The sequence below is a fragment of the Pelobates fuscus genome, chromosome 7 (genome assembly GCF_036172605.1).
Source record: "Pelobates fuscus isolate aPelFus1 chromosome 7, aPelFus1.pri, whole genome shotgun sequence".
Classification (NCBI taxonomy): domain Eukaryota; kingdom Metazoa; phylum Chordata; class Amphibia; order Anura; family Pelobatidae; genus Pelobates; species Pelobates fuscus.
The window spans coordinates 15,363,009-15,387,008 of record NC_086323.1 but is presented as its reverse complement, the minus strand read 5'-3'; the positions used below and the strand labels follow the sequence as shown (position 1 = coordinate 15,387,008).

At 41.8% G+C, this 24,000-nt stretch overlaps 43 non-coding genes across 43 annotated transcripts in view; all 43 read right to left on the bottom strand.

Moving 5' to 3' along the window:
* Nucleotides 1-10: 10 nt before the first annotated feature.
* LOC134569484 (U5 spliceosomal RNA) lies at nucleotides 11-124 on the bottom strand. Its single transcript, XR_010084160.1, has one exon. It is a non-coding gene; the product is annotated as a U5 spliceosomal RNA (small nuclear RNA).
* A 454-nt stretch (nucleotides 125-578) lies between these two features.
* LOC134569588 (U5 spliceosomal RNA) lies at nucleotides 579-692 on the bottom strand. Its single transcript, XR_010084263.1, has one exon. It is a non-coding gene; the product is annotated as a U5 spliceosomal RNA (small nuclear RNA).
* Nucleotides 693-1,147: 455 nt separating this feature from the next.
* On the bottom strand, nucleotides 1,148-1,261 carry LOC134570125 (U5 spliceosomal RNA). Its single transcript, XR_010084773.1, has one exon. It is a non-coding gene; the product is annotated as a U5 spliceosomal RNA (small nuclear RNA).
* Nucleotides 1,262-1,716: 455 nt separating this feature from the next.
* On the bottom strand, nucleotides 1,717-1,830 carry LOC134569522 (U5 spliceosomal RNA). The gene has a single exon (XR_010084197.1). It is a non-coding gene; the product is annotated as a U5 spliceosomal RNA (small nuclear RNA).
* Nucleotides 1,831-2,285: 455 nt separating this feature from the next.
* Nucleotides 2,286-2,399, bottom strand: LOC134570468 (U5 spliceosomal RNA). The gene has a single exon (XR_010085095.1). It is a non-coding gene; the product is annotated as a U5 spliceosomal RNA (small nuclear RNA).
* Nucleotides 2,400-2,854: 455 nt separating this feature from the next.
* Nucleotides 2,855-2,968, bottom strand: LOC134569482 (U5 spliceosomal RNA). Its single transcript, XR_010084158.1, has one exon. It is a non-coding gene; the product is annotated as a U5 spliceosomal RNA (small nuclear RNA).
* Nucleotides 2,969-3,425: 457 nt separating this feature from the next.
* On the bottom strand, nucleotides 3,426-3,539 carry LOC134570466 (U5 spliceosomal RNA). The gene has a single exon (XR_010085093.1). It is a non-coding gene; the product is annotated as a U5 spliceosomal RNA (small nuclear RNA).
* A 456-nt stretch (nucleotides 3,540-3,995) lies between these two features.
* LOC134569898 (U5 spliceosomal RNA) lies at nucleotides 3,996-4,109 on the bottom strand. The gene has a single exon (XR_010084560.1). It is a non-coding gene; the product is annotated as a U5 spliceosomal RNA (small nuclear RNA).
* Nucleotides 4,110-4,563: 454 nt separating this feature from the next.
* On the bottom strand, nucleotides 4,564-4,677 carry LOC134570507 (U5 spliceosomal RNA). Its single transcript, XR_010085132.1, has one exon. It is a non-coding gene; the product is annotated as a U5 spliceosomal RNA (small nuclear RNA).
* Nucleotides 4,678-5,131: 454 nt separating this feature from the next.
* Nucleotides 5,132-5,245, bottom strand: LOC134569587 (U5 spliceosomal RNA). Its single transcript, XR_010084262.1, has one exon. It is a non-coding gene; the product is annotated as a U5 spliceosomal RNA (small nuclear RNA).
* Nucleotides 5,246-5,700: 455 nt separating this feature from the next.
* Nucleotides 5,701-5,814, bottom strand: LOC134570124 (U5 spliceosomal RNA). The gene has a single exon (XR_010084772.1). It is a non-coding gene; the product is annotated as a U5 spliceosomal RNA (small nuclear RNA).
* A 455-nt stretch (nucleotides 5,815-6,269) lies between these two features.
* LOC134569585 (U5 spliceosomal RNA) lies at nucleotides 6,270-6,383 on the bottom strand. The gene has a single exon (XR_010084260.1). It is a non-coding gene; the product is annotated as a U5 spliceosomal RNA (small nuclear RNA).
* A 455-nt stretch (nucleotides 6,384-6,838) lies between these two features.
* LOC134570465 (U5 spliceosomal RNA) lies at nucleotides 6,839-6,952 on the bottom strand. Its single transcript, XR_010085092.1, has one exon. It is a non-coding gene; the product is annotated as a U5 spliceosomal RNA (small nuclear RNA).
* Nucleotides 6,953-7,407: 455 nt separating this feature from the next.
* Nucleotides 7,408-7,521, bottom strand: LOC134569673 (U5 spliceosomal RNA). The gene has a single exon (XR_010084343.1). It is a non-coding gene; the product is annotated as a U5 spliceosomal RNA (small nuclear RNA).
* A 457-nt stretch (nucleotides 7,522-7,978) lies between these two features.
* Nucleotides 7,979-8,092, bottom strand: LOC134570464 (U5 spliceosomal RNA). Its single transcript, XR_010085091.1, has one exon. It is a non-coding gene; the product is annotated as a U5 spliceosomal RNA (small nuclear RNA).
* Nucleotides 8,093-8,548: 456 nt separating this feature from the next.
* LOC134569896 (U5 spliceosomal RNA) lies at nucleotides 8,549-8,662 on the bottom strand. The gene has a single exon (XR_010084559.1). It is a non-coding gene; the product is annotated as a U5 spliceosomal RNA (small nuclear RNA).
* Nucleotides 8,663-9,116: 454 nt separating this feature from the next.
* LOC134570463 (U5 spliceosomal RNA) lies at nucleotides 9,117-9,230 on the bottom strand. The gene has a single exon (XR_010085090.1). It is a non-coding gene; the product is annotated as a U5 spliceosomal RNA (small nuclear RNA).
* Nucleotides 9,231-9,686: 456 nt separating this feature from the next.
* Nucleotides 9,687-9,800, bottom strand: LOC134569481 (U5 spliceosomal RNA). Its single transcript, XR_010084157.1, has one exon. It is a non-coding gene; the product is annotated as a U5 spliceosomal RNA (small nuclear RNA).
* A 456-nt stretch (nucleotides 9,801-10,256) lies between these two features.
* On the bottom strand, nucleotides 10,257-10,370 carry LOC134570375 (U5 spliceosomal RNA). The gene has a single exon (XR_010085008.1). It is a non-coding gene; the product is annotated as a U5 spliceosomal RNA (small nuclear RNA).
* A 455-nt stretch (nucleotides 10,371-10,825) lies between these two features.
* Nucleotides 10,826-10,939, bottom strand: LOC134570462 (U5 spliceosomal RNA). Its single transcript, XR_010085089.1, has one exon. It is a non-coding gene; the product is annotated as a U5 spliceosomal RNA (small nuclear RNA).
* A 455-nt stretch (nucleotides 10,940-11,394) lies between these two features.
* Nucleotides 11,395-11,508, bottom strand: LOC134569479 (U5 spliceosomal RNA). Its single transcript, XR_010084156.1, has one exon. It is a non-coding gene; the product is annotated as a U5 spliceosomal RNA (small nuclear RNA).
* Nucleotides 11,509-11,963: 455 nt separating this feature from the next.
* Nucleotides 11,964-12,077, bottom strand: LOC134569857 (U5 spliceosomal RNA). Its single transcript, XR_010084522.1, has one exon. It is a non-coding gene; the product is annotated as a U5 spliceosomal RNA (small nuclear RNA).
* Nucleotides 12,078-12,530: 453 nt separating this feature from the next.
* On the bottom strand, nucleotides 12,531-12,644 carry LOC134569504 (U5 spliceosomal RNA). The gene has a single exon (XR_010084179.1). It is a non-coding gene; the product is annotated as a U5 spliceosomal RNA (small nuclear RNA).
* A 455-nt stretch (nucleotides 12,645-13,099) lies between these two features.
* Nucleotides 13,100-13,213, bottom strand: LOC134569808 (U5 spliceosomal RNA). Its single transcript, XR_010084475.1, has one exon. It is a non-coding gene; the product is annotated as a U5 spliceosomal RNA (small nuclear RNA).
* A 454-nt stretch (nucleotides 13,214-13,667) lies between these two features.
* LOC134570309 (U5 spliceosomal RNA) lies at nucleotides 13,668-13,781 on the bottom strand. The gene has a single exon (XR_010084946.1). It is a non-coding gene; the product is annotated as a U5 spliceosomal RNA (small nuclear RNA).
* A 453-nt stretch (nucleotides 13,782-14,234) lies between these two features.
* On the bottom strand, nucleotides 14,235-14,348 carry LOC134569478 (U5 spliceosomal RNA). The gene has a single exon (XR_010084155.1). It is a non-coding gene; the product is annotated as a U5 spliceosomal RNA (small nuclear RNA).
* Nucleotides 14,349-14,803: 455 nt separating this feature from the next.
* Nucleotides 14,804-14,917, bottom strand: LOC134570461 (U5 spliceosomal RNA). Its single transcript, XR_010085088.1, has one exon. It is a non-coding gene; the product is annotated as a U5 spliceosomal RNA (small nuclear RNA).
* Nucleotides 14,918-15,373: 456 nt separating this feature from the next.
* LOC134570123 (U5 spliceosomal RNA) lies at nucleotides 15,374-15,487 on the bottom strand. Its single transcript, XR_010084771.1, has one exon. It is a non-coding gene; the product is annotated as a U5 spliceosomal RNA (small nuclear RNA).
* A 455-nt stretch (nucleotides 15,488-15,942) lies between these two features.
* LOC134570460 (U5 spliceosomal RNA) lies at nucleotides 15,943-16,056 on the bottom strand. The gene has a single exon (XR_010085087.1). It is a non-coding gene; the product is annotated as a U5 spliceosomal RNA (small nuclear RNA).
* A 457-nt stretch (nucleotides 16,057-16,513) lies between these two features.
* On the bottom strand, nucleotides 16,514-16,627 carry LOC134569630 (U5 spliceosomal RNA). The gene has a single exon (XR_010084303.1). It is a non-coding gene; the product is annotated as a U5 spliceosomal RNA (small nuclear RNA).
* Nucleotides 16,628-17,086: 459 nt separating this feature from the next.
* LOC134570459 (U5 spliceosomal RNA) lies at nucleotides 17,087-17,200 on the bottom strand. Its single transcript, XR_010085086.1, has one exon. It is a non-coding gene; the product is annotated as a U5 spliceosomal RNA (small nuclear RNA).
* Nucleotides 17,201-17,659: 459 nt separating this feature from the next.
* LOC134570308 (U5 spliceosomal RNA) lies at nucleotides 17,660-17,773 on the bottom strand. Its single transcript, XR_010084945.1, has one exon. It is a non-coding gene; the product is annotated as a U5 spliceosomal RNA (small nuclear RNA).
* Nucleotides 17,774-18,229: 456 nt separating this feature from the next.
* On the bottom strand, nucleotides 18,230-18,343 carry LOC134569409 (U5 spliceosomal RNA). Its single transcript, XR_010084087.1, has one exon. It is a non-coding gene; the product is annotated as a U5 spliceosomal RNA (small nuclear RNA).
* Nucleotides 18,344-18,801: 458 nt separating this feature from the next.
* LOC134569477 (U5 spliceosomal RNA) lies at nucleotides 18,802-18,915 on the bottom strand. The gene has a single exon (XR_010084154.1). It is a non-coding gene; the product is annotated as a U5 spliceosomal RNA (small nuclear RNA).
* Nucleotides 18,916-19,370: 455 nt separating this feature from the next.
* On the bottom strand, nucleotides 19,371-19,484 carry LOC134570458 (U5 spliceosomal RNA). Its single transcript, XR_010085085.1, has one exon. It is a non-coding gene; the product is annotated as a U5 spliceosomal RNA (small nuclear RNA).
* A 456-nt stretch (nucleotides 19,485-19,940) lies between these two features.
* Nucleotides 19,941-20,054, bottom strand: LOC134570122 (U5 spliceosomal RNA). The gene has a single exon (XR_010084770.1). It is a non-coding gene; the product is annotated as a U5 spliceosomal RNA (small nuclear RNA).
* Nucleotides 20,055-20,509: 455 nt separating this feature from the next.
* Nucleotides 20,510-20,623, bottom strand: LOC134570456 (U5 spliceosomal RNA). The gene has a single exon (XR_010085084.1). It is a non-coding gene; the product is annotated as a U5 spliceosomal RNA (small nuclear RNA).
* Nucleotides 20,624-21,080: 457 nt separating this feature from the next.
* LOC134569629 (U5 spliceosomal RNA) lies at nucleotides 21,081-21,194 on the bottom strand. The gene has a single exon (XR_010084302.1). It is a non-coding gene; the product is annotated as a U5 spliceosomal RNA (small nuclear RNA).
* Nucleotides 21,195-21,653: 459 nt separating this feature from the next.
* LOC134570454 (U5 spliceosomal RNA) lies at nucleotides 21,654-21,767 on the bottom strand. Its single transcript, XR_010085082.1, has one exon. It is a non-coding gene; the product is annotated as a U5 spliceosomal RNA (small nuclear RNA).
* A 459-nt stretch (nucleotides 21,768-22,226) lies between these two features.
* LOC134570307 (U5 spliceosomal RNA) lies at nucleotides 22,227-22,340 on the bottom strand. Its single transcript, XR_010084944.1, has one exon. It is a non-coding gene; the product is annotated as a U5 spliceosomal RNA (small nuclear RNA).
* A 456-nt stretch (nucleotides 22,341-22,796) lies between these two features.
* Nucleotides 22,797-22,910, bottom strand: LOC134570120 (U5 spliceosomal RNA). The gene has a single exon (XR_010084769.1). It is a non-coding gene; the product is annotated as a U5 spliceosomal RNA (small nuclear RNA).
* A 457-nt stretch (nucleotides 22,911-23,367) lies between these two features.
* LOC134570306 (U5 spliceosomal RNA) lies at nucleotides 23,368-23,481 on the bottom strand. The gene has a single exon (XR_010084943.1). It is a non-coding gene; the product is annotated as a U5 spliceosomal RNA (small nuclear RNA).
* Nucleotides 23,482-23,937: 456 nt separating this feature from the next.
* The window catches only part of LOC134570530 (U5 spliceosomal RNA), a 114-nt gene continuing 51 nt past the window's right edge, over nucleotides 23,938-24,000 (bottom strand). Inside the window, exon 1 of the small nuclear RNA XR_010085154.1 lies at nucleotides 23,938-24,000. This exon is cut by the window's right edge and continues 51 nt beyond it. This is a non-coding gene — a small nuclear RNA (U5 spliceosomal RNA).

Here is a 24,000-nt window from a genome sequence, read left to right as displayed (position 1 = left end):
AGTTTAGCACAGCCAGTGTAAACTGGGCCTGAAAAAATTGAGTGAAACTCATGGTCGTTCCTCTCCACGGAAATCTTTAGTAAAAGGCGAAAGATTTATTCAATCTGAAGAGAAACCAGAGTATAAAATCCATCCATCTGACAGCAGGCAAGGTGCGGAACCTGCCTTTTACACGTATGGTGAGCAACCCTACATTAAGCTGTAACTTGGAGAATCTGCCATAAATATTAACGACCCCACTAAATATGTAAAAAAAGACAAAATATCTGGTGTTTTTTTAAGCTTGTATCATATTAACAGCAAAGGGAAGAGGAGCACAGCTGCTTGCAGTGCAACATGGGTATTCAAATGAGGCATGCCCACTGCTGACACGCCCCTAAATGCATGCTTGGTCTCTCGGCAGAGCCCTGCAGCTGTCAAGAATGCCAGAGCCTGAAGCATGCTTTGCCCGCAGTCAAAGATGCTGACATCATAAATAGGGATCCAAAACTTTTTCTTTTTTTTGCAACAGCTTGGTGCTTAGAACCTCTTGGATCTCTGTTTAAGAAGTTTCTTCTACTTTTGTACAAGTTTAGCACAGCCAGTGTAAACTGGGCCTGAAAAAATTGAGTGAAACTCATGGTCGTTCCTCTCCACAGAAATCTTTAGTAAAAGGCGAAAGATTTATTCGATTTGAAGAGAAACCAGAGTATAAAATCCATCCATCTGACAGCAGGCAAGGTGCGGAACCTGCCTTTTACACGTATGGTGAGCAACCTTACATTATGCTGTAACTTGGAGAATCTGCCATAAATATTAATGACCCCACTAAATATGTAAAAAAAGAAAAAATATCTGTTTTTTTTTTTAAGCTTGTATCATATTAACAGCAAAGGGAAGAGGAGCACAGCTGCTTGCAGTGCAACATGGGTATTCAAATGAGGCATGCCCACTGCTGACACGCCCCTAAATGCATGCTTGGTCTCTCGGCAGAGCCCTGCAGCTGTCAAGAATGCCAGAGCCTGAGACATGCTTTGCCCGCAGTCAAAGATGCTGACATCATAAATAGGGAGCCAAAACTTTTTCTTTTTTTTGCAAGAACTTGGTGCTTAGATCCTCTTGGATCTCTGTTTAAGAAGTTTCTTCTACTTTTGTACAAGTTTAGCACAGCCAGTGTAAACTGGGCCTGAAAAAATTGAGTGAAACTCATGGTCGTTCCTCTCCACGGAAATCTTTAGTAAAAGGCGAAAGATTTATTCGATCTGAAGAGAAACCAGAGTATAATATCCATCCATCTGACAGCAGGCAAGGTGCGGAACCTGCCTTTTACACGTATGGTGAGCAACCCTACATTAAACTGTAACTTGGAGAATCTGCCATAAATATTAATGACCCCACTAAATATGTAAAAAAAGACAAAATATCTGGTGTTTTTTTTAAGCTTGTATCATATTAACAGCAAAGGGAAGAGGAGCACAGCTGCTTGCAGTGCAACATGGGTATTCAAATGAGGCATGCCCACTGCTGACACACCCCTAAATGCATGCTTGGTCTCTCGGCAGAGCCCTGCAGCTGTCAAGAATGCCAGAGCCTGAGGCATGCTTTGCCCGCAGTCAAAGATGCTGACATCATAAATAGGGATCCAAAACTTTTTCTTTTTTTCGCAACAGCTTGGTGCTTAGAACCTCTTGGATCTCTGTTTAAGAAGTTTCTTCTACTTTTGTACAAGTTTACCACAGCCAGTGTAAACTGGGCCTGAAAAAATTGAGTGAAACTCATGGTCGTTCCTCTCCACGGAAATCTTTAGTAAAAGGCGAAAGATTTATTCGATCTGAAGAGAAACCAGAATATAAAATCCATCCATCTGACAGCAGGCAAGGTGCGGAACCTGCCTTTTACACGTATGGTGAGCAACCCTACATTAAGCTGTAACTTGGAGAATCTGCCATAAATATTAATGACCCCACTAAATATGTAAAAAAAGAAAAAATATCTGTTTTTTTTTTTAAGCTTGTATCATATTAACAGCAAAGGGAAGAGGAGCACAGCTGCTTGCAGTGCAACATGGGTATTCAAATGAGGCATGCCCACTGCTGACACGCCCCTAAATGCATGCTTGGTCTCTCGGCAGAGCCCTGCAGCTGTCAAGAATGCCAGAGCCTGAGGCATGCTTTGCCCGCAGTCAAAGATGCTGACATCATAAATAGGGAACCAAAACTTTTTCTTTTTTTCGCAACAGCTTGGTGCTTAGAACCTCTTGGATCTCTGTTTAAGAAGTTTCTTCTACTTTTGTACAAGTTTAGCACAGCCAGTGTAAACTGGGCCTGAAAAAATTGAGTGAAACTCGTGTTCGTTCCTCTCCACGGAAATCTTTAGTAAAAGGCGAAAGATTTATTCGATCTGAAGAGAAACCAGAGTATAAAGTCCATCCATCTGACAGCAGGCAAGGTGTGGAACCTGCCTTTCACACGTATGGTGAGCAACCCTACATTAAGCTTTAACTTGGAGAATCTGCCATAAATATTAATGACCCCACTAAATATGTAAAAAAAGAAAAAATATCTGTTTTTTTTTTTAAGCTTGTATCATATTAACAGCAAAGGGAAGAGGAGCACAGCTGCTTGCAGTGCAACATGGGTATTCAAATGAGGCATGCCCACTGCTGACACGCCCCTAAATGCATGCTTGGTCTCTCGGCAGAGCCCTGCAGCTGTCAAGAATGCCAGAGCCTGAGGCATGCTTTGCCCGCAGTCAAAGATGCTGACATCATAAATAGGGATCCAAAACTTTTTCTTTTTTTCGCAACAGCTTGGTGCTTAGAACCTCTTGGATCTCTGTTTAAGAAGTTTCTTCTACTTTTGTACAAGTTTAGCACAGCCAGTGTAAACTGGGCCTGAAAAAATTGAGTGAAACTCATGGTCGTTCCTCTCCACGGAAATCTTTAGTAAAAGGCGAAAGATTTATTCAATCTGAAGAGAAACCAGAGTATAAAATCCATCCATCTGACAGCAGGCAAGGTGCGGAACCTGCCTTTTACACGTATGGTGAGCAACCCTACATTAAGCTGTAACTTGGAGAATCTGCCATAAATATTAATGACCCCACTAAATATGTAAAAAAAGAAAAAAAAATATATATTTTTTTTTTTAGCTTGTATCATGTTAACAGCAAAGGGAAGAGGAGCACAGCTGCTTGCAGTGCAACATGGGTATTCAAATGAGGCATGCCCACTGCTGACACGCCCCTAAATGCATGCTTGGTCTCTCGGCAGAGCCCCGCAGCTGTCAAGAATGCCAGAGCCTGAGGCATGCTTTGCCCGCAGTCAAAGATGCTGACATCATAAATAGGGAACCAAAACTTTTTCTTTTTTTCGCAACAGCTTGGTGCTTAGAACATCTTGGATCTCTGTTTAAGAAGTTTCTTCTACTTTTGTACAAGTTTAGCACAGCCAGTGTAAACTGGGCCTGAAAAAATTGAGTGAAACTCGTGTTCGTTCCTCTCCACGGAAATCTTTAGTAAAAGGCGAAAGATTTATTCGATCTGAAGAGAAACCAGAGTATAAAGTCCATCCATCTGACAGCAGGCAAGGTGTGGAACCTGCCTTTCACACGTATGGTGAGCAACCCTACATTAAGCTTTAACTTGGAGAATCTGCCATAAATATTAATGACCCCACTAAATATGTAAAAAAAGAAAAAATATCAGTTTTTTTTTTTTAAGCTTGTATCATATTAACAGCAAAGGGAAGAGGAGCACAGCTGCTTGCAGTGCAACATGGGTATTCAAATGAGGCATGCCCACTGCTGACACGCCCCTAAATGCATGCTTGGTCTCTCGGCAGAGCCCTGCAGCTGTCAAGAATGCCAGAGCCTGAGGCATGCTTTGCCCGCAGTCAAAGATGCTGACATCATAAATAGGGATCCAAAACTTTTTCTTTTTTTCGCAACAGCTTGGTGCTTAGAACCTCTTGGATCTCTGTTTAAGAAGTTTCTTCTACTTTTGTACAAGTTTAGCACAGCCAGTGTAAACTGGGCCTGAAAAAATTGAGTGAAACTCATGGTCGTTCGTCTCCACGGAAATCTTTAGTAAAAGGCGAAAGATTTATTCAATCTGAAGAGAAACCAGAGTATAAAATCCATCCATCTGACAGCAGGCAAGGTGCGGAACCTGCCTTTTACACGTATGGTGAGCAACCCTACATTAAGCTGTAACTTGGAGAATCTGCCATAAATATTAATGACCCCACTAAATATGTAAAAAAAGAAAAAATCTCTGTTTTTTTTTAAAGCTTGTATCATATTAACAGCAAAGGGAAGAGGAGCACAGCTGCTTGCAGTGCAACATGGGTATTCAAATGAGGCATGCCCACTGCTGACACGCCCCTAAATGCATGCTTGGTCTCTCGGCAGAGCCCTGCAGCTGTCAAGAATGCCAGAGCCTGAGGCATGCTTTGCCCGCAGTCAAAGATGCTGACATCATAAATAGGGATCCAAAACTTTTTCTTTTTTTCGCAACAGCTTGGTGCTTAGAACCTCTTGGATCTCTGTTTAAGAAGTTTCTTCTACTTTTGTACAAGTTTAGCACAGCCAGTGTAAACTGGGCCTGAAAAAATTGAGTGAAACTCATGGTAGTTCCTCTCCACGGAAATCTTTAGTAAAAGGCGAAAGATTTATTCAATCTGAAGAGAAACCAGAGTATAAAATCCATCCATCTGACAGCAGGCAAGGTGCGGAACCTGCCTTTTACACGTATGGTGAGCAACCCTACATTAAGCTGTAACTTGGAGAATCTGCCATAAATATTAACGACCCCACTAAATATGTAAAAAAAGACAAAATATCTGGTGTTTTTTTAAGCTTGTATCATATTAACAGCAAAGGGAAGAGGAGCACAGCTGCTTGCAGTGCAACATGGGTATTCAAATGAGGCATGCCCACTGCTGACACGCCCCTAAATGCATGCTTGGTCTCTCGGCAGAGCCCTGCAGCTGTCAAGAATGCCAGAGCCTGAAGCATGCTTTGCCCGCAGTCAAAGATGCTGACATCATAAATAGGGATCCAAAACTTTTTCTTTTTTTTGCAACAGCTTGGTGCTTAGAACCTCTTGGATCTCTGTTTAAGAAGTTTCTTCTACTTTTGTACAAGTTTAGCACAGCCAGTGTAAACTGGGCCTGAAAAAATTGAGTGAAACTCATGGTCGTTCCTCTCCACAGAAATCTTTAGTAAAAGGCGAAAGATTTATTCGATTTGAAGAGAAACCAGAGTATAAAATCCATCCATCTGACAGCAGGCAAGGTGCGGAACCTGCCTTTTACACGTATGGTGAGCAACCTTACATTATGCTGTAACTTGGAGAATCTGCCATAAATATTAATGACCCCACTAAATATGTAAAAAAAGAAAAAATATCTGTTTTTTTTTTTAAGCTTGTATCATATTAACAGCAAAGGGAAGAGGAGCACAGCTGCTTGCAGTGCAACATGGGTATTCAAATGAGGCATGCCCACTGCTGACACGCCCCTAAATGCATGCTTGGTCTCTCGGCAGAGCCCTGCAGCTGTCAAGAATGCCAGAGCCTGAGACATGCTTTGCCCGCAGTCAAAGATGCTGACATCATAAATAGGGAGCCAAAACTTTTTCTTTTTTTTGCAAGAACTTGGTGCTTAGATCCTCTTGGATCTCTGTTTAAGAAGTTTCTTCTACTTTTGTACAAGTTTAGCACAGCCAGTGTAAACTGGGCCTGAAAAAATTGAGTGAAACTCATGGTCGTTCCTCTCCACGGAAATCTTTAGTAAAAGGCGAAAGATTTATTCGATCTGAAGAGAAACCAGAGTATAAAATCCATCCATCTGACAGCAGGCAAGGTGCGGAACCTGCCTTTTACACGTATGGTGAGCAACCCTACATTAAACTGTAACTTGGAGAATCTGCCATAAATATTAATGACCCCACTAAATATGTAAAAAAAGACAAAATATCTGGTGTTTTTTTTAAGCTTGTATCATATTAACAGCAAAGGGAAGAGGAGCACAGCTGCTTGCAGTGCAACATGGGTATTCAAATGAGGCATGCCCACTGCTGACACACCCCTAAATGCATGCTTGGTCTCTCGGCAGAGCCCTGCAGCTGTCAAGAATGCCAGAGCCTGAGGCATGCTTTGCCCGCAGTCAAAGATGCTGACATCATAAATAGGGATCCAAAACTTTTTCTTTTTTTCGCAACAGCTTGGTGCTTAGAACCTCTTGTATCTCTGTTTAAGAAGTTTCTTCTACTTTTGTACAAGTTTACCACAGCCAGTGTAAACTGGGCCTGAAAAAATTGAGTGAAACTCATGGTCGTTCCTCTCCACGGAAATCTTTAGTAAAAGGCGAAAGATTTATTCGATCTGAAGAGAAACCAGAGTATAAAATCCATCCATCTGACAGCAGGCAAGGTGCGGAACCTGCCTTTTACACGTATGGTGAGCAACCCTACATTAAGCTGTAACTTGGAGAATCTGCCATAAATATTAATGACCCCACTAAATATGTAAAAAAAGAAAAAATATCTGTTTTTTTTTTTAAGCTTGTATCATATTAACAGCAAAGGGAAGAGGAGCACAGCTGCTTGCAGTGCAACATGGGTATTCAAATGAGGCATGCCCACTGCTGACACGCCCCTAAATGCATGCTTGGTCTCTCGGCAGAGCCCTGCAGCTGTCAAGAATGCCAGAGCCTGAGGCATGCTTTGCCCGCAGTCAAAGATGCTGACATCATAAATAGGGAACCAAAACTTTTTCTTTTTTTCGCAACAGCTTGGTGCTTAGAACCTCTTGGATCTCTGTTTAAGAAGTTTCTTCTACTTTTGTACAAGTTTAGCACAGCCAGTGTAAACTGGGCCTGAAAAAATTGAGTGAAACTCGTGTTCGTTCCTCTCCACGGAAATCTTTAGTAAAAGGCGAAAGATTTATTCGATCTGAAGAGAAACCAGAGTATAAAGTCCATCCATCTGACAGCAGGCAAGGTGTGGAACCTGCCTTTCACACGTATGGTGAGCAACCCTACATTAAGCTTTAACTTGGAGAATCTGCCATAAATATTAATGACCCCACTAAATATGTAAAAAAAGAAAAAATATCTGTTTTTTTTTTTAAGCTTGTATCATATTAACAGCAAAGGGAAGAGGAGCACAGCTGCTTGCAGTGCAACATGGGTATTCAAATGAGGCATGCCCACTGCTGACACGCCCCTAAATGCATGCTTGGTCTCTCGGCAGAGCCCTGCAGCTGTCAAGAATGCCAGAGCCTGAGGCATGCTTTGCCCGCAGTCAAAGATGCTGACATCATAAATAGGGATCCAAAACTTTTTCTTTTTTTCGCAACAGCTTGGTGCTTAGAACCTCTTGGATCTCTGTTTAAGAAGTTTCTTCTACTTTTGTACAAGTTTAGCACAGCCAGTGTAAACTGGGCCTGAAAAAATTGAGTGAAACTCATGGTCGTTCCTCTCCACGGAAATCTTTAGTAAAAGGCGAAAGATTTATTCAATCTGAAGAGAAACCAGAGCATAAAATCCATCCATCTGACAGCAGGCAAGGTGCGGAACCTGCCTTTTACACGTATGGTGAGCAACCCTACATTAAGCTGTAACTTGGAGAATCTGCCATAAATATTAATGACCCCACTAAATATGTAAAAAAAGAAAAAAAAATATATATTTTTTTTTTTAGCTTGTATCATGTTAACAGCAAAGGGAAGAGGAGCACAGCTGCTTGCAGTGCAACATGGGTATTCAAATGAGGCATGCCCACTGCTGACACGCCCCTAAATGCATGCTTGGTCTCTCGGCAGAGCCCCGCAGCTGTCAAGAATGCCAGAGCCTGAGGCATGCTTTGCCCGCAGTCAAAGATGCTGACATCATAAATAGGGAACCAAAACTTTTTCTTTTTTTCGCAACAGCTTGGTGCTTAGAACCTCTTGGATCTCTGTTTAAGAAGTTTCTTCTACTTTTGTACAAGTTTAGCACAGCCAGTGTAAACTGGGCCTGAAAAAATTGAGTGAAACTCGTGTTCGTTCCTCTCCACGGAAATCTTTAGTAAAAGGCGAAAGATTTATTCGATCTGAAGAGAAACCAGAGTATAAAGTCCATCCATCTGACAGCAGGCAAGGTGTGGAACCTGCCTTTCACACGTATGGTGAGCAACCCTACATTAAGCTTTAACTTGGAGAATCTGCCATAAATATTAATGACCCCACTAAATATGTAAAAAAAGAAAAAATATCAGTTTTTTTTTTTTAAGCTTGTATCATATTAACAGCAAAGGGAAGAGGAGCACAGCTGCTTGCAGTGCAACATGGGTATTCAAATGAGGCATGCCCACTGCTGACACGCCCCTAAATGCATGCTTGGTCTCTCGGCAGAGCCCTGCAGCTGTCAAGAATGCCAGAGCCTGAGGCATGCTTTGCCCGCAGTCAAAGATGCTGACATCATAAATAGGGATCCAAAACTTTTTCTTTTTTTCGCAACAGCTTGGTGCTTAGAACCTCTTTGATCTCTGTTTAAGAAGTTTCTTCTACTTTTGTACAAGTTTAGCACAGCCAGTGTAAACTGGGCCTGAAAAAATTGAGTGAAACTCATGGTCGTTCGTCTCCACGGAAATCTTTAGTAAAAGGCGAAAGATTTATTCAATCTGAAGAGAAACCAGAGTATAAAATCCATCCATCTGACAGCAGGCAAGGTGCGGAACCTGCCTTTTACACGTATGGTGAGCAACCCTACATTAAGCTGTAACTTGGAGAATCTGCCATAAATATTAATGACCCCACTAAATATGTAAAAAAAGAAAAAATCTCTGTTTTTTTTTAAAGCTTGTATCATATTAACAGCAAAGGGAAGAGGAGCACAGCTGCTTGCAGTGCAACATGGGTATTCAAATGAGGCATGCCCACTGCTGACACGCCCCTAAATGCATGCTTGGTCTCTCGGCAGAGCCCTGCAGCTGTCAAGAATGCCAGAGCCTGAGGCATGCTTTGCCCGCAGTCAAAGATGCTGACATCATAAATAGGGAACCAAAACTTTTTCTTTTTTTCGCAACAGCTTGGTGCTTAGAACCTCTTGGATCTCTGTTTAAGAAGTTTCTTCTACTTTTGTACAAGTTTAGCACAGCCAGTGTAAACTGGGCCTGAAAAAATTGAGTGAAACTCGTGTTCGTTCCTCTCCACGGAAATCTTTAGTAAAAGGCGAAAGATTTATTCGATCTGAAGAGAAACCAGAGTATAAAGTCCATCCATCTGACAGCAGGCAAGGTGTGGAACCTGCCTTTCACACGTATGGTGAGCAACCCTACATTAAGCTTTAACTTGGAGAATCTGCCATAAATATTAATGACCCCACTAAATATGTAAAAAAAGAAAAAATATCTGTTTTTTTTTTTTAAGCTTGTATCATATTAACAGCAAAGGGAAGAGGAGCACAGCTGCTTGCAGTGCAACATGGGTATTCAAATGAGGCATGCCCACTGCTGACACGCCCCTAAATGCATGCTTGGTCTCTCGGCAGAGCCCTGCAGCTGTCAAGAATGCCAGAGCCTGAGGCATGCTTTGCCCGCAGTCAAAGATGCTGACATCATAAATAGGGATCCAAAACTTTTTCTTTTTTTCGCAACAGCTTGGTGCTTAGAACCTCTTGGATCTCTGTTTAAGAAGTTTCTTCTACTTTTGTACAAGTTTAGCACAGCCAGTGTAAACTGGGCCTGAAAAAATTGAGTGAAACTCATGGTCGTTCCTCTCCACGGAAATCTTTAGTAAAAGGCGAAAGATTTATTCAATCTGAAGAGAAACCAGAGTATAAAATCCATCCATCTGACAGCAGGCAAGGTGCGGAACCTGCCTTTTACACGTATGGTGAGCAACCCTACATTAAGCTGTAACTTGGAGAATCTGCCATAAATATTAATGACCCCACTAAATATGTAAAAAAAGAAAAAAAAAAATATATATTTTTTTTTAGCTTGTATCATGTTAACAGCAAAGGGAAGAGGAGCACAGCTGCTTGCAGTGCAACATGGGTATTCAAATGAGGCATGCCCACTGCTGACACGCCCCTAAATGCATGCTTGGTCTCTCGGCAGAGCCCCGCAGCTGTCAAGAATGCCAGAGCCTGAGGCATGCTTTGCCCGCAGTCAAAGATGCTGACATCATAAATAGGGAACCAAAACTTTTTCTTTTTTTCGCAACAGCTTGGTGCTTAGAACCTCTTGGATCTCTGTTTAAGACGTTTCTTCTACTTTTTACAAGTTTACCACAGCCAGTGTAAACTGGGCCTGAAAAAATTGAGTGAAACTCGTGGTCGTTCCTCTCCACGGAAATCTTTAGTAAAAGGCAAAAGATTTATTCGATCTGAAGAGAAACCAGAGTATAAAATCCATCCATCTGACAGCAGGCAAGGTGCGGAACCTGCCTTTTACACGTATGGTGAGCAACTCTACATTAAGCTGTAACTTGGAGAATCTGCCATAAATATTAATGACCCCACTAAATATGTAAAAAAAGAAAAAATATCTGTTTTTTTTTTTAAGCTTGTATCATATTAACAGCAAAGGGAAGAGGAGTACAGCTGCTTGCAGTGCAACATGGGTATTCAAATGAGGCATGCCCACTGCTTACACGCCCCTAAATGCATGCTTGGTCTCTCGGCAGAGCCCTGCAGCTGTCAAGAATGCCAGAGCCTGAGGCATGCTTTGCCCGCAGTCAAAGATGCTGACATCATAAATAGGGAACCAAAACTTTTTCTTTTTTTCGCAACAGCTTGGTGCTTAGAACCTCTTGGATCTCTGTTTAAGAAGTTTCTTCTACTTTTGTACAAGTTTAGCACAGCCAGTGTAAACTGGGCCTGAAAAAATTGAGTGAAACTCGTGTTCGTTCCTCTCCACGGAAATCTTTAGTAAAAGGCGAAAGATTTATTCGATCTGAAGAGAAACCAGAGTATAAAGTCCATCCATCTGACAGCAGGCAAGGTGTGGAACCTGCCTTTCACACGTATGGTGAGCAACCCTACATTAAGCTTTAACTTGGAGAATCTGCCATAAATATTAATGACCCCACTAAATATGTAAAAAAAGAAAAAATATCTGTTTTTTTTTTTAAGCTTGTATCATATTAACAGCAAAGGGAAGAGGAGCACAGCTGCTTGCAGTGCAACATGGGTATTCAAATGAGGCATGCCCACTGCTGACACGCCCCTAAATGCATGCTTGGTCTCTCGGCAGAGCCCTGCAGCTGTCAAGAATGCCAGAGCCTGAGGCATGCTTTGCCCGCAGTCAAAGATGCTGACATCATAAATAGGGATCCAAAACTTTTTCTTTTTTTCGCAACAGCTTGGTGCTTAGAACCTCTTGGATCTCTGTTTAAGAAGTTTCTTCTACTTTTGTACAAGTTTAGCACAGCCAGTGTAAACTGGGCCTGAAAAAATTGAGTGAAACTCATGGTCGTTCCTCTCCACGGAAATCTTTAGTAAAAGGCGAAAGATTTATTCAATCTGAAGAGAAACCAGAGTATAAAATCCATCCATCTGACAGCAGGCAAGGTGCGGAACCTGCCTTTTACACGTATGGTGAGCAACCCTACATTAAGCTGTAACTTGGAGAATCTGCCATAAATATTAATGACCCCACTAAATATGTAAAAAAAGAAAAAAAAATATATATTTTTTTTTTAGCTTGTATCATGTTAACAGCAAAGGGAAGAGGAGCACAGCTGCTTGCAGTGCAACATGGGTATTCAAATGAGGCATGCCCACTGCTGACACGCCCCTAAATGCATGCTTGGTCTCTCGGCAGAGCCCCGCAGCTGTCAAGAATGCCAGAGCCTGAGGCATGCTTTGCCCGCAGTCAAAGATGCTGACATCATAAATAGGGAACCAAAACTTTTTCTTTTTTTTGCAACAGCTTGGTGCTTAGAACCTCTTGGATCTCTGTTTAAGACGTTTCTTCTACTTTTTACAAGTTTACCACAGCCAGTGTAAACTGGGCCTGAAAAAATTGAGTGAAACTTGTGGTCATTCCTCTCCACGGAAATCTTTAGTAAAAGGCGAAAGATTTATTCGATCTGAAGAGAAACCAGAGTATAAAATCCATCCATCTGACAGCAGGCAAGGTGCGGAACCTGCCTTTTACACGTATGGTGAGCAACTCTACATTAAGCTGTAACTTGGAGAATCTGCCATAAATATTAATGACCCCACTAAATATGTAAAAAAAGAAAAAATCTCTGTTTTTTTTTAAGCTTGTATCATATTAACAGCAAAGGGAAGAGGAGCACAGCTGCTTGCAGTGCAACATGGGTATTCAAATGAGGCATGCCCACTGCTGACACGCCCCTAAATGCATGCTTGGTCTCTCGGCAGAGCCCTGCAGCTGTCAAGAATGCCAGAGCCTGAGGCATGCTTTGCCCGCAGTCAAAGATGCTGACATCATAAATAGGGATCCAAAACTTTTTCTTTTTTTCGCAACAGCTTGGTGCTTAGAACCTCTTGGATCTCTGTTTAAGAAGTTTCTTCTACTTTTGTACAAGTTTACCACAGCCAGTGTAAACTGGGCCTGAAAAAAATGAGTGAAACTCATGGTCGTTCCTCTCCACGGAAATCTTTAGTAAAAGGCAAAAGATTTATTCGATCTGAAGAGAAACCAGAGTATAAAATCCATCCATCTGACAGCAGGCAAGGTGCGGAACCTGCCTTTTACACGTATGGTGAGCAACCCTACATTAAGCTGTAACTTGGAGAATCTGCCATAAATATTAATGACCCCACTAAATATGTAAAAAAAGAAAAAATATCTGTTTTTTTTTTTAAGCTTGTATCATATTAACAGCAAAGGGAAGAGGAGCACAGCTGCTTGCAGTGCAACATGGGTATTCAAATGAGGCATGCCCACTGCTGACACACCCCTAAATGCATGCTTGGTCTCTCGGCAGAGCCCTGCAGCTGTCAAGAATGCCAGAGCCTGAGGCATGCTTTGCCCGCAGTCAAAGATGCTGACATCAGAAATAGGGAACCAAAACTTTTTCTTTTTTTCACAACAGCTTGGTGCTTAGAACCTCTTGGATCTCTGTTTAAGAAGTTTCTTCTACTTTTGTACAAGTTTAGCACAGCCAGTGTAAACTGGGCCTGAAAAAATTGAGTGAAACTCGTGTTCGTTCCTCTCCACGGAAATCTTTAATAAAAGGCGAAAGATTTATTCGATCTGAAGAGAAACCAGAGTATAAAGTCCATCTATCTGACAGCAGGCAAGGTGTGGAACCTGCCTTTCACACGTATGGTGAGCAACCCTACATTAAGCTTTAACTTGGAGAATCTGCCATAAATATTAATGACCCCACTAAATATGTAAAAAAAGAAAAAATATCTGTTTTTTTTTTTAAGCTTGTATCATATTAACAGCAAAGGGAAGAGGAGCACAGCTGCTTGCAGTGCAACATGGGTATTCAAATGAGGCATGCCCACTGCTGACACTCCCCTAAATGCATGCTTGGTCTCTCGGCAGAGCCCTGCAGCTGTCAAGAATGCCAGAGCCTGAGGCATGCTTTGCCCGCAGTCAAAGATGCTGACATCATAAATAGGGATCCAAAACTTTTTCTTTTTTTCGCAACAGCTTGGTGCTTAGAACCTCTTGGATCTCTGTTTAAGACGTTTCTTCTACTTTTTACAAGTTTACCACAGCCAGTGTAAACTGGGCCTGAAAAAATTGAGTGAAACTCGTGGTCGTTCCTCTCCACGGAAATCTTTAGTAAAAGGCGAAAGATTTATTCGATCTGAAGAGAAACCAGAGTATAAAATCCATCCATCTGACAGCAGGCAAGGTGCGGAACCTGCCTTTTACACGTATGGTGAGCAACTCTACATTAAGCTGTAACTTGGAGAATCTGCCATAAATATTAATGACCCCACTAAATATGGAAAAAAAGAAAAAATCTCTGTTTTTTTTTAAGCTTGTATCATATTAACAGCAAAGGGAAGAGGAGCACAGCTGCTGGCAGTGCAACATGGGTATTCAAATGAGGCATGCCCACTGCTGACACGCCCCTAAATGCATGCTTGGTCTCTCGGCAGAGCCCTGCAGCTGTCAAGAATGCCAGAGCCTGAGGCATGCTTTGTCCGCAGTCAAAGATGCTGACATCATAAATAGGGATCCAAAACTTTTTCTTTTTTTCGCAACAGCTTGGTGCTTAGAACCTCTTGGATCTCTGTTTAAGAAGTTTCTTCTACTTTTGTACAAGTTTAGCACAGCCAGTGTAAACTGGGCCTGAAAAAATTGAGTGAAACTCATGGTCGTTCCTCTCCACGGAAATCTTTAGTAAAAGGCGAAAGATTTATTCAATCTGAAGAGAAACCAGAGTATAAAATCCATCCATCTGACAGCAGGCAAGGTGCGGAACCTGCCTTTTACACGTATGGTGAGCAACCCTACATTAAGCTGTAACTTGGAGAATCTGCCATAAATATTAATGACCCCACTAAATATGTAAAAAAAGAAAAAATATCTGTTTTTTTTTTTAAGCTTGTATCATATTAACAGCAAAGGGAAGAGGAGCACAGCTGCTTGCAGTGCAACATGGGTATTCAAATGAGGCATGCCCACTGCTGACACGCCCCTAAATGCATGCTTGGTCTCTCGGCAGAGCCCTGCAGCTGTCAAGAATGCCAGAGCCTGAGGCATGCTTTGCCCGCAGTCAAAGATGCTGACATCATAAATAGGGAACCAAAACTTTTTCTTTTTTTCGCAACAGCTTGGTGCTTAGAACCTCTTGGATCTCTGTTTAAGAAGTTTCTTCTACTTTTGTACAAGTTTAGCACAGCCAGTGTAAACTGGGCCTGAAAAAATTGAGTGAAACTCGTGTTCGTTCCTCTCCACGGAAATCTTTAGTAAAAGGCGAAAGATTTATTCGATCTGAAGAGAAACCAGAGTATAAAGTCCATCCATCTGACAGCAGGCAAGGTGTGGAACCTGCCTTTCACACGTATGGTGAGCAACCCTACATTAAGCTTTAACTTGGAGAATCTGCCATAAATATTAATGACCCCACTAAATATGTAAAAAAAGAAAAAATATCTGTTTTTTTTTTTTAAGCTTGTATCATATTAACAGCAAAGGGAAGAGGAGCACAGCTGCTTGCAGTGCAACATGGGTATTCAAATGAGGCATGCCCACTGCTGACACGCCCCTAAATGCATGCTTGGTCTCTCGGCAGAGCCCTGCAGCTGTCAAGAATGCCAGAGCCTGAGGCATGCTTTGCCCGCAGTCAAAGATGCTGACATCATAAATAGGGATCCAAAACTTTTTCTTTTTTTCACAACAGCTTGGTGCTTAGAACCTCTTGGATCTCTGTTTAAGAAGTTTCTTCTACTTTTGTACAAGTTTAGCACAGCCAGTGTAAACTGGGCCTGAAAAAATTGAGTGAAACTCATGGTCGTTCCTCTCCACGGAAATCTTTAGTAAAAGGCGAAAGATTTATTCGATCTGAAGAGAAACCAGAGTATAAAATCCATCCATCTGACAGCAGGCAAGGTGCGGAACCTGCCTTTTACACGTATGGTGAGCAACCCTACATTAAGCTGTAACTTGGAGAATCTGCCATAAATATTAATGACCCCTCTAAATATGTAAAAAAAGAAAAAATATCTGTTTTTTTTTTTAAGCTTGTATCATATTAACAGCAAAGGGAAAAGGAGCACAGCTGCTTGCAGTGCAACATGGGTATTCAAATGAGGCATGCCCACTGCTGACACGCCCCTAAATGCATGCTTGGTCTCTCGGCAGAGCCCTGCAGCTGTCAAGAATGCCAGAGCCTGAGGCATGCTTTGCCCGCAGTCAAAGATGCTGACATCATAAATAGGGAACCAAAACTTTTTCTTTTTTTCACAACAGCTTGGTGCTTAGAACCTCTTGGATCTCTGTTTAAGAAGTTTCTTCTACTTTTGTACAAGTTTAGCACAGCCAGTGTAAACTGGGCCTGAAAAAATTGAGTGAAACTCGTGTTCGTTCCTCTCCACGGAAATCTTTAGTAAAAGGCGAAAGATTTATTCGATCTGAAGAGAAACCAGAGTATAAAATCCATCCATCTGACAGCAGGCAAGGTGTGGAACCTGCCTTTCACACGTATGGTGAGCAACCCTACATTAAGCTTTAACTTGGAGAATCTGCCATAAATATTAATGACCCCACTAAATATGTAAAAAAAGAAAAAAATATATATATATTTTTTTTTAGCTTGTATCATGTTAACAGCAAAGGGAAGAGGAGCACAGCTGCTTGCAGTGCAACATGGGTATTCAAATGAGGCATGCCCACTGCTGACACGCCCCTAAATGCATGCTTGGTCTCTCGGCAGAGCCCCGCAGCTGTCAAGAATGCCAGAGCCTAAGGCATGCTTTGCCCGCAGTCAAAGATGCTGACATCATAAATAGGGAACCAAAACTTTTTCTTTTTTTCGCAACAGCTTGGTGCTTAGAACCTCTTGGATCTCTGTTTAAGAAGTTTCTTCTACTTTTGTACAAATTTAGCACAGCCAGCGTAAACTGGGCCTGAAAAAATTGAGTGAAACTCATGGTCGTTCCTCTCCACGGAAATCTTTAGTAAAAGGCGAAAGATTTATTCGATCTGAAGAGAAACCAGAATATAAAATCCATCCATCTGACAGCAGGCAAGGTGCGGAACCTGCCTTTTACAGGTATGGTGAGCAACCCTACATTAAGCTGTAACTTGGAGAATCTGCCATAAATATTAATGACCCCACTAAATATGTAAAAAAAGAAAAAAATATTTTTTTTTATTTTTTTTTAGCTTGTATCATGTTAACAGCAAAAGGAAGAGGAGCACAGCTGCTTGCAGTGCAACATGGGTATTCAAATGAGGCATGCCCACTGCTGACACGCCCCTAAATGCATGCTTGGTCTCTCGGCAGAGCCCTGCAGCTGTCAAGAATGCCAGAGCCTGAGGCATGCTTTGCCCGCAGTCAAAGATGCTGACATCATAAATAGGGAACCAAAACTTTTTCTTTTTTTCACAACAGCTTGGTGCTTAGAACCTCTTGGATCTCTGTTTAAGAAGTTTCTTCTACTTTTGTACAAGTTTAGCACAGCCAGTGTAAACTGGGCCTGAAAAAATTGAGTGAAACTCGTGTTCGTTCCTCTCCACGGAAATCTTTAGTAAAAGGCGAAAGATTTATTCGATCTGAAGAGAAACCAGAGTATAAAGTCCATCCATCTGACAGCAGGCAAGGTGTGGAACCTGCCTTTCACACGTATGGTGAGCAACCCTACATTAAGCTTTAACTTGGAGAATCTGCCATAAATATTAATGACCCCACTAAATATGTAAAAAAAGAAAAAAATATCTTTTTTTTTTTTTTTTTAGCTTGTATCATGTTAACAGCAAAGGGAAGAGGAGCACAGCTGCTTGCAGTGCAACATGGGTATTCAAATGAGGCATGCCCACTGCTGACACGCCCCTAAATGCATGCTTGGTCTCTCGGCAGAGCCCCGCAGCTGTCAAGAATGCCAGAGCCTGAGGCATGCTTTGCCCGCAGTCAAAGATGCTGACATCATAAATAGGGAGCCAAAACTTTTTCTTTTTTTCGCAACAGCTTGGTGCTTAGAACCTCTTGGATCTCTGTTTAAGAAGTTTATTCTACTTTTGTACAAGTTTAGCACAGCCAGTGTAAACTGGGCCTGAAAAAATTGAGTGAAACTCGTGGTCGTTCCTCTCCACGGAAATCTTTAGTAAAAGGCGAAAGATTTATTCGATCTGAAGAGAAACCAGAGTATAAAATCCATCCATCTGACAGCAGGCAAGGTGCGGAACCTGCCTTTTACACGTATGGTGAGCAACCCTACATTAAGCTGTAACTTGGAGAATCTGCCATAAATATTAATGACCCCACTAAATATGTAAAAAAAGAAAAAATATCTGTTTTTTTTTTTTAAGCTTGTATCATATTAACAGCAAAGGGAAGAGGAGCACAGCTGCTTGCAGTGCAACATGGGTATTCAAATGAGGCATGCCCACTGCTGACACGCCCCTAAATGCATGCTTGGTCTCTCGGCAGAGCCCTGCAGCTGTCAAGAATGCCACAGCCTGAGGCATGCTTTGCCCGCAGTCAAAGATGCTGACATCATAAATAGGGAACCAAAACTTTTTCTTTTTTTCGCAACAGCTTGGTCCTTAGAACCTCTTGGATCTCTGTTTAAGACGTTTCTTCTACTTTTGTACAAGTTTAGCACAGCCAGTGTAAACTGGGCCTGAAAAAATTAAGTGAAACTCGTGGTCGTTCCTCTCCACGGAAATCTTTAGTAAAAGGCGAAAGATTTATTCGATCTGAAGAGAAACCAGAGTATAAAATCCATCCATCTGACAGCAGGCAAGGTGCGGAACCTGCCTTTTACACGTATGGTGAGCAACCCTACATTAAGCTGTAACTTGGAGAATCTGCCATAAATATTAATGACCCCACTAAATATGTAAAAAAAGAAAAAAATATCTTTTTTTTTTTTTTTTAGCTTGTATCATGTTAACAGCAAAGGGAAGAGGAGCACAGCTGCTTGCAGTGCAACATGGGTATTCAAATGAGGCATGCCCACTGCTGACACGCCCCTAAATGCATGCTTGGTCTCTCGGCAGAGCCCTGCAGCTGTCAAGAATGCCAGAGCCTGAGGCATGCTTTGTCCGCAGTCAAAGATGCTGACATCATAAATAGGGATCCAAAACTTTTTCTTTTTTTCGCAACAGCTTGGTGCTTAGAACCTCTTGGATCTCTGTTTAAGAAGTTTCTTCTACTTTTGTACAAGTTTAGCACAGCCAGTGTAAACTGGGCCTGAAAAAATTGAGTGAAACTCATGGTCGTTCCTCTCCACGGAAATCTTTAGTAAAAGGCGAAAGATTTATTCAATCTGAAGAGAAACCAGAGTATAAAATCCATCCATCTGACAGCAGGCAAGGTGCGGAACCTGCCTTTTACACGTATGGTGAGCAACCCTACATTAAGCTGTAACTTGGAGAATCTGCCATAAATATTAATGACCCCACTAAATATGTAAAAAAAGAAAAAATATCTGTTTTTTTTTTTAAGCTTGTATCATATTAACAGCAAAGGGAAGAGGAGCACAGCTGCTTGCAGTGCAACATGGGTATTCAAATGAGGCATGCCCACTGCTGACACGCCCCTAAATGCATGCTTGGTCTCTCGGCAGAGCCCTGCAGCTGTCAAGAATGCCAGAGCCTGAGGCATGCTTTGCCCGCAGTCAAAGATGCTGACATCATAAATAGGGAACCAAAACTTTTTCTTTTTTTCGCAACAGCTTGGTGCTTAGAACCTCTTGGATCTCTGTTTAAGAAGTTTCTTCTACTTTTGTACAAGTTTAGCACAGCCAGTGTAAACTGGGCCTGAAAAAATTGAGTGAAACTCGTGTTCGTTCCTCTCCACGGAAATCTTTAGTAAAAGGCGAAAGATTTATTCGATCTGAAGAGAAACCAGAGTATAAAGTCCATCCATCTGACAGCAGGCAAGGTGTGGAACCTGCCTTTCACACGTATGGTGAGCAACCCTACATTAAGCTTTAACTTGGAGAATCTGCCATAAATATTAATGACCCCACTAAATATGTAAAAAAAGAAAAAATATCTGTTTTTTTTTTTTAAGCTTGTATCATATTAACAGCAAAGGGAAGAGGAGCACAGCTGCTTGCAGTGCAACATGGGTATTCAAATGAGGCATGCCCACTGCTGACACGCCCCTAAATGCATGCTTGGTCTCTCGGCAGAGCCCTGCAGCTGTCAAGAATGCCAGAGCCTGAGGCATGCTTTGCCCGCAGTCAAAGATGCTGACATCATAAATAGGGATCCAAAACTTTTTCTTTTTTTCACAACAGCTTGGTGCTTAGAACCTCTTGGATCTCTGTTTAAGAAGTTTCTTCTACTTTTGTACAAGTTTAGCACAGCCAGTGTAAACTGGGCCTGAAAAAATTGAGTGAAACTCATGGTCGTTCCTCTCCACGGAAATCTTTAGTAAAAGGCGAAAGATTTATTCGATCTGAAGAGAAACCAGAGTATAAAATCCATCCATCTGACAGCAGGCAAGGTGCGGAACCTGCCTTTTACACGTATGGTGAGCAACCCTACATTAAGCTGTAACTTGGAGAATCTGCCATAAATATTAATGACCCCTCTAAATATGTAAAAAAAGAAAAAATATCTGTTTTTTTTTTTAAGCTTGTATCATATTAACAGCAAAGGGAAAAGGAGCACAGCTGCTTGCAGTGCAACATGGGTATTCAAATGAGGCATGCCCACTGCTGACACGCCCCTAAATGCATGCTTGGTCTCTCGGCAGAGCCCTGCAGCTGTCAAGAATGCCAGAGCCTGAGGCATGCTTTGCCCGCAGTCAAAGATGCTGACATCATAAATAGGGAACCAAAACTTTTTCTTTTTTTCACAACAGCTTGGTGCTTAGAACCTCTTGGATCTCTGTTTAAGAAGTTTCTTCTACTTTTGTACAAGTTTAGCACAGCCAGTGTAAACTGGGCCTGAAAAAATTGAGTGAAACTCGTGTTCGTTCCTCTCCACGGAAATCTTTAGTAAAAGGCGAAAGATTTATTCGATCTGAAGAGAAACCAGAGTATAAAATCCATCCATCTGACAGCAGGCAAGGTGTGGAACCTGCCTTTCACACGTATGGTGAGCAACCCTACATTAAGCTTTAACTTGGAGAATCTGCCATAAATATTAATGACCCCACTAAATATGTAAAAAAAGAAAAAAATATATATATATTTTTTTTTAGCTTGTATCATGTTAACAGCAAAGGGAAGAGGAGCACAGCTGCTTGCAGTGCAACATGGGTATTCAAATGAGGCATGCCCACTGCTGACACGCCCCTAAATGCATGCTTGGTCTCTCGGCAGAGCCCCGCAGCTGTCAAGAATGCCAGAGCCTAAGGCATGCTTTGCCCGCAGTCAAAGATGCTGACATCATAAATAGGGAACCAAAACTTTTTCTTTTTTTCGCAACAGCTTGGTGCTTAGAACCTCTTGGATCTCTGTTTAAGAAGTTTCTTCTACTTTTGTACAAGTTTAGCACAGCCAGCGTAAACTGGGCCTGAAAAAATTGAGTGAAACTCATGGTCGTTCCTCTCCACGGAAATCTTTAGTAAAAGGCGAAAGATTTATTCGATCTGAAGAGAAACCAGAATATAAAATCCATCCATCTGACAGCAGGCAAGGTGCGGAACCTGCCTTTTACAGGTATGGTGAGCAACCCTACATTAAGCTGTAACTTGGAGAATCTGCCATAAATATTAATGACCCCACTAAATATGTAAAAAAAGAAAAAAATATTTTTTTTTATTTTTTTTTAGCTTGTATCATGTTAACAGCAAAAGGAAGAGGAGCACAGCTGCTTGCAGTGCAACATGGGTATTCAAATGAGGCATGCCCACTGCTGACACGCCCCTAAATGCATGCTTGGTCTCTCGGCAGAGCCCTGCAGCTGTCAAGAATGCCAGAGCCTGAGGCATGCTTTGCCCGCAGTCAAAGATGCTGACATCATAAATAGGGAACCAAAACTTTTTCTTTTTTTCACAACAGCTTGGTGCTTAGAACCTCTTGGATCTCTGTTTAAGAAGTTTCTTCTACTTTTGTACAAGTTTAGCACAGCCAGTGTAAACTGGGCCTGAAAAAATTGAGTGAAACTCGTGTTCGTTCCTCTCCACGGAAATCTTTAGTAAAAGGCGAAAGATTTATTCGATCTGAAGAGAAACCAGAGTATAAAGTCCATCCATCTGACAGCAGGCAAGGTGTGGAACCTGCCTTTCACACGTATGGTGAGCAACCCTACATTAAGCTTTAACTTGGAGAATCTGCCATAAATATTAATGACCCCACTAAATATGTAAAAAAAGAAAAAAATATCTTTTTTTTTTTTTTTTTAGATTGTATCATGTTAACAGCAAAGGGAAGAGGAGCACAGCTGCTTGCAGTGCAACATGGGTATTCAAATGAGGCATGCCCACTGCTGACACGCCCCTAAATGCATGCTTGGTCTCTCGGCAGAGCCCTGCAGCTGTCAAGAATGCCAGAGCCTGAGGCATGCTTTGCCCGCAGTCAAAGATGCTGACATCATAAATAGGGATCCAAAACTTTTTCTTTTTTTCGCAACAGCTTGGTGCTTAGAACCTCTTGGATCTCTGTTTAAGAAGTTTCTTCTACTTTTGTACAAGTTTAGCACAGCCAGTGTAAACTGGGCCTGAAAAAATTGAGTGAAACTCGTGGTCGTTCCTCTCCACGGAAATCTTTAGTAAAAGGCGAAAGATTTATTCGATCTGAAGAGAAACCAGAGTATAAAATCCATCCATCTGACAGCAGGCAAGGTGCGGAACCTGCCTTTTACACGTATGGTGAGCAACCCTACATTAAGCTGTAACTTGGAGAATCTGCCATAAATATTAATGACCCCACTAAATATGTAAAAAAAGAAAAAATATCTGTTTTTTTTTTTTAAGCTTGTATCATATTAACAGCAAAGGGAAGAGGAGCACAGCTGCTTGCAGTGCAACATGGGTATTCAAATGAGGCATGCCCACTGCTGACACGCCCCTAAATGCATGCTTGGTCTCTCGGCAGAGCCCTGCAGCTGTCAAGAATGCCAGAGCCTGAGGCATGCTTTGCCCGCAGTCAAAGATGCTGACATCATAAATAGGGATCCAAAACTTTTTCTTTTTTTCGCAACAGCTTGGTGCTTAGAACCTCTTGGATCTCTGTTTAAGAAGTTTCTTCTACTTTTTTACAAGTTTAGCACAGCCAGTGTAAACTGGGCCTGAAAAAATTGAGTGAAACTCATGGTCGTTCCTCTCCACGGAAATCTTTAGTAAAAGGCGAAAGATTTATTCGATCTGAAGAGAAACCAGAGTATAAAATCCATCCATCTGACAGCAGGCAAGGTGTGGAACCTGCCTTTCACACGTATGGTGAGCAACCCTACATTAAGCTTTAACTTGGAGAATATGCCATAAATATTAATGACCCCACTAAATATGTAAAAAAAGAAAAAAAAATATATATTTTTTTTTTTAGCTTGTATCATGTTAACAGCAAAGGGAAGAGGAGCACAGCTGCTTGCAGTGCAACATGGGTATTCAAATGAGGCATGCCCACTGCTGACACGCCCCTAAATGCATGCTTGGTCTCTCGGCAGAGCCCCGCAGCTGTCAAGAATGCCAGAGCCTGAGGCATGCTTTGCCCGCAGTCAAAGATGCTGACATCATAAATAGGGAGCCAAAACTTTTTCTTTTTTTCGCAACAGCTTGGTGCTTAGAACCTCTTGGATCTCTGTTTAAGAAGTTTATTCTACTTTTGTACAAGTTTAGCACAGCCAGTGTAAACTGGGCCTGAAAAAATTGAGTGAAACTCGTGGTCGTTCCTCTCCACGGAAATCTTTAGTAAAAGGCGAAAGATTTATTCGATCTGAAGAGAAACCAGAGTATAAAATCCATCCATCTGACAGCAGGCAAGGTGCGGAACCTGCCTTTTACACGTATGGTGAGCAACCCTACATTAAGCTGTAACTTGGAGAATCTGCCATAAATATTAATGACCCCACTAAATATGTAAAAAAAGAAAAAATATCTGTTTTTTTTTTTTAAGCTTGTATCATATTAACAGCAAAGGGAAGAGGAGCACAGCTGCTTGCAGTGCAACATGGGTATTCAAATGAGGCATGCCCACTGCTGACACGCCCCTAAATGCATGCTTGGTCTCTCGGCAGAGCCCTGCAGCTGTCAAGAATGCCACAGCCTGAGGCATGCTTTGCCCGCAGTCAAAGATGCTGACATCATAAATAGGGAACCAAAACTTTTTCTTTTTTTCGCAACAGCTTGGTCCTTAGAACCTCTTGGATCTCTGTTTAAGACGTTTCTTCTACTTTTGTACAAGTTTAGCACAGCCAGTGTAAACTGGGCCTGAAAAAATTAAGTGAAACTCGTGGTCGTTCCTCTCCACGGAAA